The sequence below is a fragment of the Simochromis diagramma genome, unplaced genomic scaffold (genome assembly GCF_900408965.1).
Source record: "Simochromis diagramma unplaced genomic scaffold, fSimDia1.1 OVJJ01000753.1, whole genome shotgun sequence".
NCBI lineage: Eukaryota > Metazoa > Chordata > Actinopteri > Cichliformes > Cichlidae > Simochromis > Simochromis diagramma.
Window position 1 is genome coordinate 22,006,384 of NW_024387523.1, and position 12,673 is coordinate 22,019,056.

Genomic DNA, 12,673 nt, shown 5'->3' on the forward strand with positions numbered 1-12,673 from the left:
GCTGTAGTATCATGGGAACATGTATTGTGTGTTGCCAAATGAATTACACATTTCATTCTATTGGAGGCATTGTGCATTTTTGTTAATGATTAATGAGTGAGACTTCTCATTTTGGACACAGAATGTGCTTGACAACAGACATCAATAATCACAGCCTGCTTTACATTCTGTCCACCTTGCTCTCAGTTAATGTGCGTGGACGGGAGCGGACGACATTTGACTGCATGCAAAATTGGTCAGAGATTTTCATTTGAGAGTGAACATCAAACCCAGTTTTCACAGGAGGCTGTAGCTGTGCCTGCCTCTACCTGAGTTTGTTTTTTACTACACAAAGAGCTCATCAAATCTGAAAATCATTAGCTGGCCGATACCGAGTTAGAGAGGGCAAATGGTTTGTACAAAATGTGCACCTGTACCTCGTGTGTTTTTTGGAATGGGGGGCTTCATTATCACATTCATGTTTTATTTTTTTCTGTGTCATGACATTATAGCAGAGTAAAGAAAAAATATTTAAAGTGAACATCGACTTGTGTTTGTTGTGTTTGACAGCCAAACACATTGTTCCAAACACCAAAATGGCACAAAAGCCTCAATCAGGGAGTTAAACAGATTTCATGGGGCTCTGTTCTAGTGAAAGATTTACCTGTAGTGTACAACCAACTGCAATCTGCAAGCATGTGACAGCATATTAAAACATCAGAAGACGGCTTTTCTTTGGTACACAGTATTTGTCAAATTGGAATTACAGGACACAATAGACGCAACACTGAGTAAAAGATGTTGAGTAAAAAAACCCAACTGTGCCTAAATTTGTCCACTGTCCTCTTGCAGCCCATCCTTGGCTCTTTAGTTTTTCATTTACAATTTAACTGGGTGTGTACAGCAGCCCCAATGGACCTGTGTGGCAGCATTGACTTGACACGTTGAATCTTGAATCTCTTGAATCTTGACAGTTTTCTTGCTAGTGCCCCCCAAATTTTAATGCATTGTGACAGTTATATCTGGCAAAACGCCTTACATTGTTATTATAATAAAAACTCTTGTAGCTGTCAAAAAAGCAACAAGAACAAAACAAGCATACTCAGTGAAAGATCACCAAAGATTACCCTTTTTAAAAAATATTTTACAGTTTTACTTTGAAAGGGTACAGTGAAGAGGGACAGGAGAGAGAAAGGGGAAGACATTTGGCAAAGGGCCACGGGACAGATTCGAAGCCGGGCTAGCCACTCTCAGCCATGTGGCATATGGTCACCTGCTTATCCTCAACCCACAAATACGATCCTTGCGTTTACCTTGAGTTGTTTATTATATTGCTCTCTTTTTCTTTGCTTTTTTTCTCTTTTTTCTTTCTCAACAGGTGATCAAGGTGATTGATATTAGGGCTGCCACAAACGATTATTTTGATAGTCGACTAGTCACCGATTATTTTTGCGATTAGTCGACTAATCAGATCATCATCCACTGGACATAGTACAGCTTATTGCACCAGCAGCATCTGCTTTTATATAACAATCATTAGCTTACAGCTTTAAGTGTTTAAGGTATGTGCTAACTAAAAATAAAGACAAGATGATAGTTTATTAAATTTTAATGAAATTTGCAGATTCTTTCGGTGAAGTTTAATAAACTCCTTGCTATCTAAAATATAACAGCACCGGAGTATATTCTCGAGCATCTCACACTTCTGATAATCAGTTGTCTGCTTGACGTTTATTCAGCTGTGTAAAACTATGACTTTAATCTCAGCCAAACCGATTTACTCAGGAACAAATAAAATACTAAAAAAAGCCAAACAATAACATTTTTAAGTTATCTAAGTGACTCATATATCATGTTTAACCTGAGTAGCGAAAGACGGCGGTGGGTTTGAAAACGATTTGCCGGGAGTCCGGTGTTCTCACGGGCTCTAGTGAGCCTTGCCCCCGGCTAGCTATCGAGCTAGTGGGTAACAGACGTCTCCGAAAAGCGCTTTTGAAAATATGTGGTGTCTTGATAAACTGAGCAGATATTTGAGGTTTACAGAGATACATTCTTGCCTGAAAATATGTTAAAAGTTTATTTTGTGACCCAGAAAGAATAATAAGAGTAATATTAAAACTAACTAGCTGCCACCATTGTTGGAAACTGAGCTGGGCCGCGCTATGAATTCTGGGACACAGCTTCGTCTTCTTCGGGGTTTAACGGCAGCTGGCATCCTTGTACATGCAGTGCTGCCATCTTCTGTTTCAGTCCGTTATTACACTCTTAAATCCTACTACTTATTCCTGCATCTTTTGGGATCTTACAAAGCTTCAAACGACGCGTCGACTATTAAATCAGTCGTCGACGATTTTGATAGTCGACGTAATCGTGACTAGCCGACTAATCGTGGCAGCCCTAATTGATATATGTATTTTTTGTCTGTTTGTTTTGTTGGTTTTTGCCCTTTATCACCGTCCCTCTTCCCTCTCTTTTTCTTTCCCTCTTTCTTTCTCCCTTTCCTTTTCCCCAGTCAAGTCTACCCCGTGTTCAGCAAATGAAAATAAAATAAACAATAAAAGCAAAGGTGAATCAAATAGACCAATACGGCAAGGCTAGGATGGTCCATTTGGTAAAGTAAATCCGTTGGGCATCTTTCTTTGCCTTTAGACAACAATTCTGATGGCAAAAGAACCAAACGGGACAGGCAAAAAAAAAAAGAGAGAAAGTAAGAGTTTAAATCACCATTTGAACACGCAGGCGATCAGAATAGCATTTGCCAAGAGCAATCTAAGCCTAAAAGTTGTGCAGCACTACACAAAGGGATGGTCTTAACAAGGGGCTCTGATCCTTTTGTGTTTTTTTTTTCATTTTGCAGCAAAACCTTTCTCATTTTGAATGATAAAAATCTTCAGTAGAAGTGCCAGTAAAATAACGCACACAAAAATAGCTTTTAAAAGTTGCTGCACTTGCTGAGGTAGCAAAGTTTATTTGACAAATGCAAAACAAGAAAAGATCCAATAGAAATAAAATCATGACATAAACCGAAGCATGTATCATGGCAAAACTTTTAGTAGTGACAAGAACGCAACACATTTTCCCCCTGTTTGCATTACAGCCAGCATGACTTTTAAACAAATGTATTTAAATAGGAAATACAAGACTCTTCTGGGATGTAAAATCACCATGGCAACTAAGAAAACAGAGGTTTGAAAAAAACCTGAACTAACTAAATGAATGAAAGCGGTGTAAAAGTAATAAGAAAATCAGGTTCCATGCTGGAGTCCAAATGTGGTCTCTGAGCTCAGGGTGAAAGTATAATCGCTGTATCCATGAGCCTTTCTTTCATTCATCTGAAATTTTCTTGGCTGGTTTTCAACTATGATATAAAGATTATTAAGTGTTGACCCTTTATAGAAGTTTGTTTCCTTGATTCTTCATATCAGTCAATGAATTTAACCTTTAAACCCTTGCTGACACAGTCTTTAACCTTATATTCAAAAATGAATTCAAACGCATCCTGGCCTGCTGGGTCGCTCTTTGCAAACTTATTCTCTACATGAAAACATTCAGAACTGACAAAAGCTTATTTTCAATTCTAGTAGAGAAGCCAAGTATTCAAAGGTACCAAACTTGGAGAGGGGGTGGTTTAGAGAAATTGCACAAGACATATTTTATTTGATTGACTAGTACAGCCATAAAAAAAAAGTACAGAGTTTTAAATATTTCACTGTGTAAACATCATATATCGCTAGAAGCTTGCACAACGTGGCACAGAATATATGTGATACTGTCAGAGTGAGGTAGTTGGAACCAAGCTGGAGGGAAAGGAATGAGGTGGGGGTGGGGGGGTATGTTAAGGCATTTAAAATGGTAAGCCTGAGCCGAGGGAATTGCTTGGAAACATGGTGTGAAGATTCATCTCAAAGTGCACTGCTCTCTGTTTGTACTTGGTGACATCAGCCTGAAGTGAATAAGGCAGCCTCACAGGGAGTTAACACACCAGAGAAAGTTTATTGCTTCAGGCAACTGCAGGTACATGGAGGGCTGTGAAGGACGTGACGAATGAAAGTCTGCAGTAATCAGTGGAAATGCAATGAGAGGGTGAAAGTGAGTGGATAATGTAATTTTGCAGCAATAAAATTAGATATATAATCAGCTGCTGACTCAAGGCAAATGAGTAAAGGTTTATTACGGCTGTGTTAATAAAAGTAAACCTGATTTCAGCAAGGCGTTAAAGAAGAAAGCAGGCGGTGATGTAAATGGAAAGAATCTGTGCTGCTTTGTAGCAGTGAAGCACGTCACAGCCATTTACACAAGTCTGCGAGAGATCAAGGGCACGGAGAGCATTTCTTTCCACGCGTGCAGCTGTGCAGTAGTGAGATGCTTTATTTGTTTAAAATCTACACATTCTAGTTACTGTGAGAGAGTGTGACAAACCCAGTGACCTTCAGTCAAATGAAGCGACATGCCCAGAGGTGGAGTGTGATGTAAAGTTTGATACTTTTTTCAAAAGAGCAGTGGAGGTGTATGTGGTGGTGGCATATAATCTACCATTCTTAAAACAGCTATTTTTTCATCTATAATATGTAGGCATTAACGTTATGAAACTTGTAGACCTCAGGCTTAAATAACATCCAAGTTTTCATATTGTGTTATTATTTTCGACAGATCCCATGACTTTCTGACTTTACTACACTGCCGTTGGCTCTGGACGTAAACCTAGTGATTCCTCCTGAAAACAGTGGAACACATAAAAGGAATGGTTTCAGAAAAATACGCTTTCTGTGAGAGATTTGCATTTGACAATCAATCTTACTCTCATAGCTTCATTAAATAAAAAGCCAGCAGTCAGTTAACTTAACCTGGCACAGATTGGAAAAAAAAAAGTTTCATGTTGTGCTTTGCTGGATTATTTCTGGCTCTGAGCAGTTGTCAGACCGCCAGAAGAGACTCTATTAGTACTAGAAGTAATGTTTTACTTCTCTCTACCCTTCTCTTAATCCCTGACAAACCTGTATGTTGGCATTGAAAGGTTTTAGAGCTGTCTAAAACTGATAGATTTAGGCAGATAAGTCTGATGACTGGTTAGGGTTAGGTTCAAATAACTCCCCAAAATTGGTTTGGGTAGACACCTCAGAATAAAATGTAATGTAAAACACACCTCTGGGCAGCATTAGCTTTTAGGGAAATACTATTGTATATATTTTTACTTCTTTGTTCTTTCGAAATGCACTTTAAGTAGTTTGCAGTCCAGTAAAAACAAGTGCAAAGTGCAGGCTTTCCTTATTTTCTTATTTTCTTACTTCTTGAAACCAATTTTCATATGCTTGAGATCATTTGGAGTACAATTATTTTTTATTTATTTAGTATATGTGTAGCATTCATTTCATTGTTTAGTAAAGTTTGTTTTATGATCAATTTGACATTGATTGAGAGGTTAAAGATCAAGTGTGACTTGATGTTTTTAATCTTTATACAGTACTTTCTATATGTTGACAATACACACCATGCTTGTATAAAGTTGCTGTTTTTTGACCAATTAATCATGAAGTTGACCTTGAAAACTTTATTATAAACTTTAATGGCTTGTTAACATGACCCAAATCTACAGCCTAACGTTTTCTTAGAATTCATTTAAAGCGTTTCAAGCTAATGTGAAAGACAGAATGACACGCACACAAGCAAAATAACCTCCTTGGCGAGAGGTGACAATTTGAATAACAAGTGAAGAAAACCAAAGTGGGTGCTAAAGAAAACGGACATATTTTTATTTTGTATTTCTTTTTTGTATGAATAAAATAAAGAAGATGTAAAGTGTTAAGGATTAAACTTTAAGGCTACCTGTTTGACTTTTTCCAGTGTTTGTGTTAAGCTAACATGCTGATATTGACTAAAAATAAAGCGTAACATCAGTCTTCAGTTTAGTATTAATTTGCCAAACAATGAAAAAGGATATGTCTTAAAACTTTCATGCTTTGAAGTTTTCTTTTCAAAAAAAGTATTAGTAAATTCCAGCTGGCAAATTTTCACCAGTTATTTAGCTTCGACCAGGCATTCAACTCCACGTGGCTAATTAGCATGGCTAACTAGCATTTCCAACATAAGTCAATGGCTAAATAGCATACATAAAATGCAGGTTTCAGATATTAGTTTGCCATTATTCATCCCGTATTTATACATGTCTGTATAACATCGAAGAAGTATGCTAGAGTTACAAGCATGCCACCTACCTTTGGCTGTCACATAATCCATGTCATGCCTTTCACATAGTCCTCTGCTTTTGTTTTTGAGTGTTTACATCTTTTTTCTTTCTGCACTTAACTTTTAAATCAGTTCTATTTATCTATATATCTATTCATCTGTGCCTCGGGTAGTAATTAGAGCCCAACAGTGGTTTAGTTTATGCTATTTAATGTGTATTAAATGTTTTATTGGTGAGTATTTAAAAGACTACTAAGACACTCAGTGAAATGTAGAAGAATACAGTATATTCACTTTTTCACAAACAATAATTTTAGTATAAGTTCTTTTAGTATTTATACTGAAATACAATTTCATACTAGATATTTTCTTTGAGCTATTATTGCGTTTGAAAGCAACTAGCCTTCAAAAAATAAAAATAAGCACATCAAGAAGAGCACACACACACACCATTCCTGTTTAAAAATAGATATTGCTGTTGGGCAAACAATATTCTCACCTTCAAAATGTCGGGCGTTAGATAAACAGTCATGTTTTAAATGTGATCACTTTCCACTTTCTGTTTGGTCCACTGAAATTTAAAAGGGTGTCATTTGCAGCCCTGTCAGAGTCATGGAAACTGCTACTAAAGGTGCAGTATGTAGAATATTGTGTATTTTCCAATCCACATATTCTGTGTTCAAAGTAATAAAACAAAACCTGACAATCTAAAGGACTGGTTATACAGTTAAGATGAATTTAAAAATGATGGAGGTTATATGTTTTTCCCCTTTATATAAGCCAGGTCCAGCTGAATGAACTAATCTACCAACTGATCCCATGCTCCATTCACATGTGTGAACTGACCTCAAAAACATTTCTCAGCTTATTCAAATCACCTCAGAAGACTTTGCCCTCACTGTTCAATCCCTCAGTGACCCTGGAATCCTCTTTATCTGCTAGAGCAAGAAACATAACCATAACCCCCCTTTTATTAAAATAGAGCACTGAGCTGAAAGTCAATAACTGTGAAAATGAAATACTCTCCATCAAAGGCAGAGACCAGAACATGAAGACTCATAGATGTGATGCCATCAAATGTAAAATCTGGAGCTGTTTCATTTTTTTTATTCACTGAGAGGTATTATTAGTTATGAAGCAGAAATTTCACAGAAAATCCCTCTGGATTTCTTCTTGGTTGCTTTAAACAGCTTTTCTTATTCATCCTGTCTGGTGCACTTTGGGATATTGAATGCTGATGATAAAAGAGGTTTTCTTACACTTAGGTTTGTTATAATGTTGTTTTATTAAATAATTGAGCTGGTAGGCTCCTATATTTGTACAATAAGTGTTTATAAAGCCCTTTTCAGACATGGACTATATATCATCACTGGCTGTACGTGTTGTTGAGAGTAAAGGCATTTTGCCATTCAGATGGGTTTCACGTTATAAATGCTCTTCTTTTGGCCATGTAGAGATCAGCTGCGGCCCTGCATGAAGAAATGCTGCCCCATCATTCATTTGGAACAGAAGGCATTCTGGGTAGACAGTGGGAGTCTAGCGTTGGTCAGCAAAAAAGTTTCCCTACTATCCTTTGGTAAGGTGCTGTGGTTCTAAAGTGAAAGCTCTATGTGTGCTAATTCCAAAAATACATGATATAATGTAACAGTGGATGCAGAAAGAAAATTGATGAGTATTGTTATTAATTTATACAACCATCAAATTCTGAGATATGCTACTTATCTGAATTATCTAGCTTTGTTAGCTAGTATGACAGATAAAATACCTCCAAAGATTAACTCGTGCATTGAGCTGGTTTATTTCAATGGCCTTATAAAATAGCTTATCAGTTGTATAGTAGGGGAATTTCAGTGTAGCATCATTTTAATCATATTTAATGGAGATATTTGATTTAATGTTACAGGTAGTCAAAGAAAATGTGGTTCGGTAGCTTGGCACAGATTTGCATATATATGTGACGCACTACTGCAGTTTAAGAATGCAGCTTGCTAACCAAGTTTGCTAGCATGAGCTGATAAGCTAGAATTCTACTCTCTGGAGAGCTAAACCAACACTGGTCATTTCTGGCTTCAAAATAGCAAGAAGAATGCTGCCAAAACGCCAACACCAAGGCGACCGTGGCTCAGGGGGTTGGGAAGCGTATCTGTAACTGGAAGGTCGCCAGTTCGATCCCCGGGCTCTCTGTCCTGGTCGTTGTGTCCTTGGGCAAGACACTTTACCCTACCGCCTACTGGTGTTGGCCAGAGGGGCCAATGGTGCGATATGGCAGCCTTGCTTCTGTCAGTCTGCCCCAGGCAGCTGTGGCTACAACCGTAGCTTGCCTCCACCGGTGTGTGAGAGTGAATGAATAGTGGCATTGTAAAGCGCTTTAGGTGCCTTGAAAAGCGCTGTATAAATCCACTCCATTATTATTATTTAAAATCCACAAAACAGTACGCCTGTCTTTTATATACAGCCTGTGATGCGGACACATCTTCCCTGCTTCAGTGTTGCCACATTGGGCTTTTCCACATGATACTGGGCTATCTTAGCTTAACTAAGCAGGTAAAGAATGTGTTATAAAATGAGCCACTCTTGTACTCCTATGTGTTTCTAAGCTACTAAAAGTCTGACAGTATTTCAAATCGAAAGGGACAAGTGGCCGACTTGTAAGGAGAGCTAGAGGGAGAACTGTGAGGCAAAGGGTGTATGCCAACGTTCTATAAACAAAGGGTAGTTACTGGAGCCTGGTCCACTAATCATGATGATCAACAGTTGCAGCAGTGGCGGTGACACACTGCCCCACCCACACATAACCTAGAGTAATGACTGGTAAATAAGAAAAACTGATTCTTGAAACAGAAGGTGCAACAAAAAGAAACCAACTAAACCACAGAGGAAGGCGTTGAAGTGTGACGCTCACTATTGTCTAAATTAATCACTTCATATTTAAGTTAAAACAACTGATATTTTTAATATTGAAGCATTACTAGAATCAGGTGGGTTTGAGTTTGACTTTTAGTTTGCAGTCAGGCTGGGACTTGGATATCACTATATTTTTTTTTAAAGTTGGGGTAACATTGATGAATGATTACTGATATCTTTAATGATCACTGGTTTCACTAGTTAGCAGTTCCTGGTTTCAAAGAACCGCTATGCCTTTTGCTATAAAATCCAGAAATCAGTGGGTGATGATAGATCTAACAGGAACTGTAAGAAGTTAATTTGTATTTGATCAGCATGGCAGCTTACCAGACACATCGCTGTGATGCTATAGCTTTGGGACATGGAGGGGAAACCTTTGTTTATACAAAAATATTCTACAACAAGTGGTAAGGTTGAAGATTTTTAGGTTATTAAATTTAGGTTACACATGTTAGTCTCCTTGTGACAGCATTTTACAGCATTATGTCACCTCTTGGCTAACTAAAAGCTGACAATGTGATTGGTCAGATGCAATATTGATCCAGGACCAACATGATGCAGGAACGACACCAACAGAGGGATATCAGATCGTGTGCAATCAAACGCACATTATTTTATGTTGTGAAAAATGATGGCTGGATGGATGTTTTGCTGACTAGACAATGTTGCTGTAAATTAGGATTACTTATTTATATTTGACACAATCAGGCATTTAGTTTTATAAAGTGTCCCATGAATGAAGACCTTTCTTGTTCTGCAACACAAGGGGGGAGATTTTTCCATCCTACATGAAAAGATTACCCATTCACTCAGTCTGGCAGTGTGCCACATTGCAAGTATATTATTATTTTTATGTAAAAATGACATTGAAACAGTGGTTGCAGCACTTCTGAGAGTTAACTCCAACTAAGAGGCTTGGTTTAACTCAGCAAGTTCACAGCTCAGCAGATACCTTTCTCAACTATATAATACAAAGGAGTTTAAAAACTGCAGAATTTTGATTTCTAAAATTGTGGCAGAGGTAAGCTGGAGAGAAAAAACAATTTCGACAGAACACAAACTGAAAACACTTTACTGTAACTATACCCTGCAAAGTTGATGACTTCTCAGAACTGAAGATTAGGAGGGGGTGGGGTGCACTTTTTTCCCCCTCTTTACTGTTTGCCACCCCATCTCGTTCTCCCTCCCTCTCTCTCCCTAAACCCCCCTGGAGTCTGTGAAGTGTGAACAGACGCTTTGCTGTCTCAGCTTGGCAATCTTTGATCAACGCAGGGTTGCCAGCCTTCAGTCGGACAAGGTCAGAGGAGCGAGATGACAGTCTGTGTGTTGTCAAAAGCGGGGAGGCGCCACCTGTTTGAGAATAAATTCTGCTCACTCTCCCATCTACCTGCACCCTTAATGCCAAAGAGCTTCAAACTGAGTGGAGTCAACAGCTTGTTTTATAGAAGTAGGCCTCTTCATTGATATGTCCATTAGACGTGTCCCCAGGTATCCTTGTCAAACTCGCTGCCTTTGACAATAACCAACCTTGGGCTCTATGCAAATGTGTGCTGCGCCGTGAATTACTGACTCTCAAACAGCAGACGGGATCACTTCTAAGCCTGCCTGTGCATTGGTCTGTGTCAGTGCAGCAGATAAATGCCTGTACAGTTTGTTTTCCTGCTCCGATAGCGAGAATGAAATCAACAGGCAAGCTGTGTCGCTGTGTAGTCTTTTTCAGGCAGTCTTAAACCCAATCCTCTTTGCTTCCCTCCAGGGTGGAATTTGAATGACCTGATCAATTTCTAATCAGGAAAGACCTGCAGCCTTTCTCTCGTTGTAATGGAGTTTCCCACAGATCTTCTATATGGCAGGCTTGCTCTGAAATTGTTAAGAGCAAAGGGTAGGTTGCATGTTTTCTAGGGTTCATTTTTCTGATGTCTTTTTCGACCTGCATTGCAATGAATGCATTTTATCACCAGTGTGAATCTGCTGATACCTAAATATAGAGGTATTTGTGGAATCCTAAACACCACTGCACATCACAATGAAGCCCGGGCCCTGGATAAAGGCAAAGGTGGCCTTTTCATGTTGGAAATGAAACCCCAGGAGGTCTGCCTGCTTTGTGCGTCAAGAAAAGCCACGCTCCAAAAAATACTTAATGATATTCTGGAAATTTTATCAGCAGTGTGTTTCTGAATAACTCTATAGGCTCCGTAGTAGATTGAACGTGGTTTTTACTATTGCTTCCCAACTATTTTTAGCAGACACCCCTCATGGAGCAGTTTGAGTACGGTTTCACTGACACTACATGTGCACTGTAAATGTATTTGAATTTTAACACAGGGCTTGTCATATTATATCACAGTTTCTCTAAATAATTACCGTGGTCAAATTCTTCTTTGTGTTTGCTTTTTGGGGGTTTTTTGGTCTTGATTTTGCTGGGATTTGTGGATTATCCAGTGTGTATTCTGGGTATTGGCCCAAAGCAGGGGTAGGCAACTCCAGGCCTTGAGTGCCGGTGTCCTGCAGGTTTTAGATATCATCCTGTGGTTATCTAAAATTGGCCTCTGGAGAACTTCAAGCCATGTTGGGGAGGTAATTTAGCCATTTGAATCAGCTGTGTTGGAGGACAAGGACACATCTAAAACCTGCAGGACACCAGCACTCAAGGCCTGGTGTTCGAGACCCCTGGCCTAGAGGCCTGTGGACAGTGGGAAGCCCTTCTGATTCTTCTGAAAAAAAAAAAGACTTTCAGATTTTTATTCTGTTCAACCACTAGTTTTGAAACCATACATTATACAGCCATGCAAAACAGAACATTTCACGGGATTCTAAGCAGTCCTGTGAAAAACCAAATACACTCTATAATTTAGTAGTTTGTAAAACAACCTTCAGCAGCACTGAGTTAATCATTTTCTGCATGACTTTATTAGTCTTTCAAATTGTTGTGGAATTTTGTCCCACTCTTTTTTGCGTTACTTCAGTTCTTTGAGATGTTTGTTATGTAGGGCTTTCTAATGGTCCTGATCAGGTTTGCTTGGATTAACACCTGGATTCTGTTTTCAGCCATTCTGTTGTAGATTTGCTCCTGTGCTTGGGATCATTGTCTTATTGCACGAGGCAATTTTGGCCAAGCTTTAGCTGCCAGACAGATAACCTCACATTTGACTCTAGAATACTTTGATATTCTGAGGTGTTCTTGGTCAACTCCGTGACAGCAAGTTGCCCACTTCTTGTGGGCATGAAATAAGCAAGTTAATCCAGACGTTAGCTGCTGCAACAATCACAGTGGACTCATGACCTGAAAGTGTGGTCAGAGCTAAAGGAAGAGGCCAAACTGGCTGGAGAAGCAAATAACCACTAATGTTGTAACAATGATGTAATGATGTGCTGATCTGCTGTCTCCTTAAAAGTGAAGTTTCACCATAAATCTACCCTCCGAAGGGAATATTCTTAATTTTTCCTAGACGAATGAATGTGAATGTGTCTAATTATAAAAGAAAAAGAAGATTTAATACCAAATCCAATTAGCTAGGGCCAACCGAACACTTGTCCCCATGCATCTGTACCTTGATGCCTTTTTGACATCAAAATGAGATTGTTGAGATGAGTAAATATCACCAAA

The 12,673-nt window shown here is 38.8% G+C and overlaps 1 protein-coding gene across 5 annotated transcripts in view; it reads left to right on the forward strand.

Annotated features, from left to right (window-relative positions):
- The window catches only part of LOC120726804 (CMP-N-acetylneuraminate-beta-galactosamide-alpha-2,3-sialyltransferase 1-like), a 92,435-nt gene that overhangs the window by 35,640 nt on the left and 44,122 nt on the right, over nucleotides 1-12,673 (forward strand). The window contains exon 1 of one of the 5 annotated variants that reach the window (XM_040020762.1): nucleotides 8,600-10,948. The exons of 3 other annotated variants lie outside the window; for them this stretch is intronic. The gene's annotated coding sequence lies outside the window, so the exon portion shown is untranslated. Of the gene's footprint in view, nucleotides 1-8,599; nucleotides 10,949-11,527; nucleotides 11,540-12,673 lie in introns of those variants that run through there. One more of the 5 variants, XM_040020763.1, reaches the window with a different exon arrangement.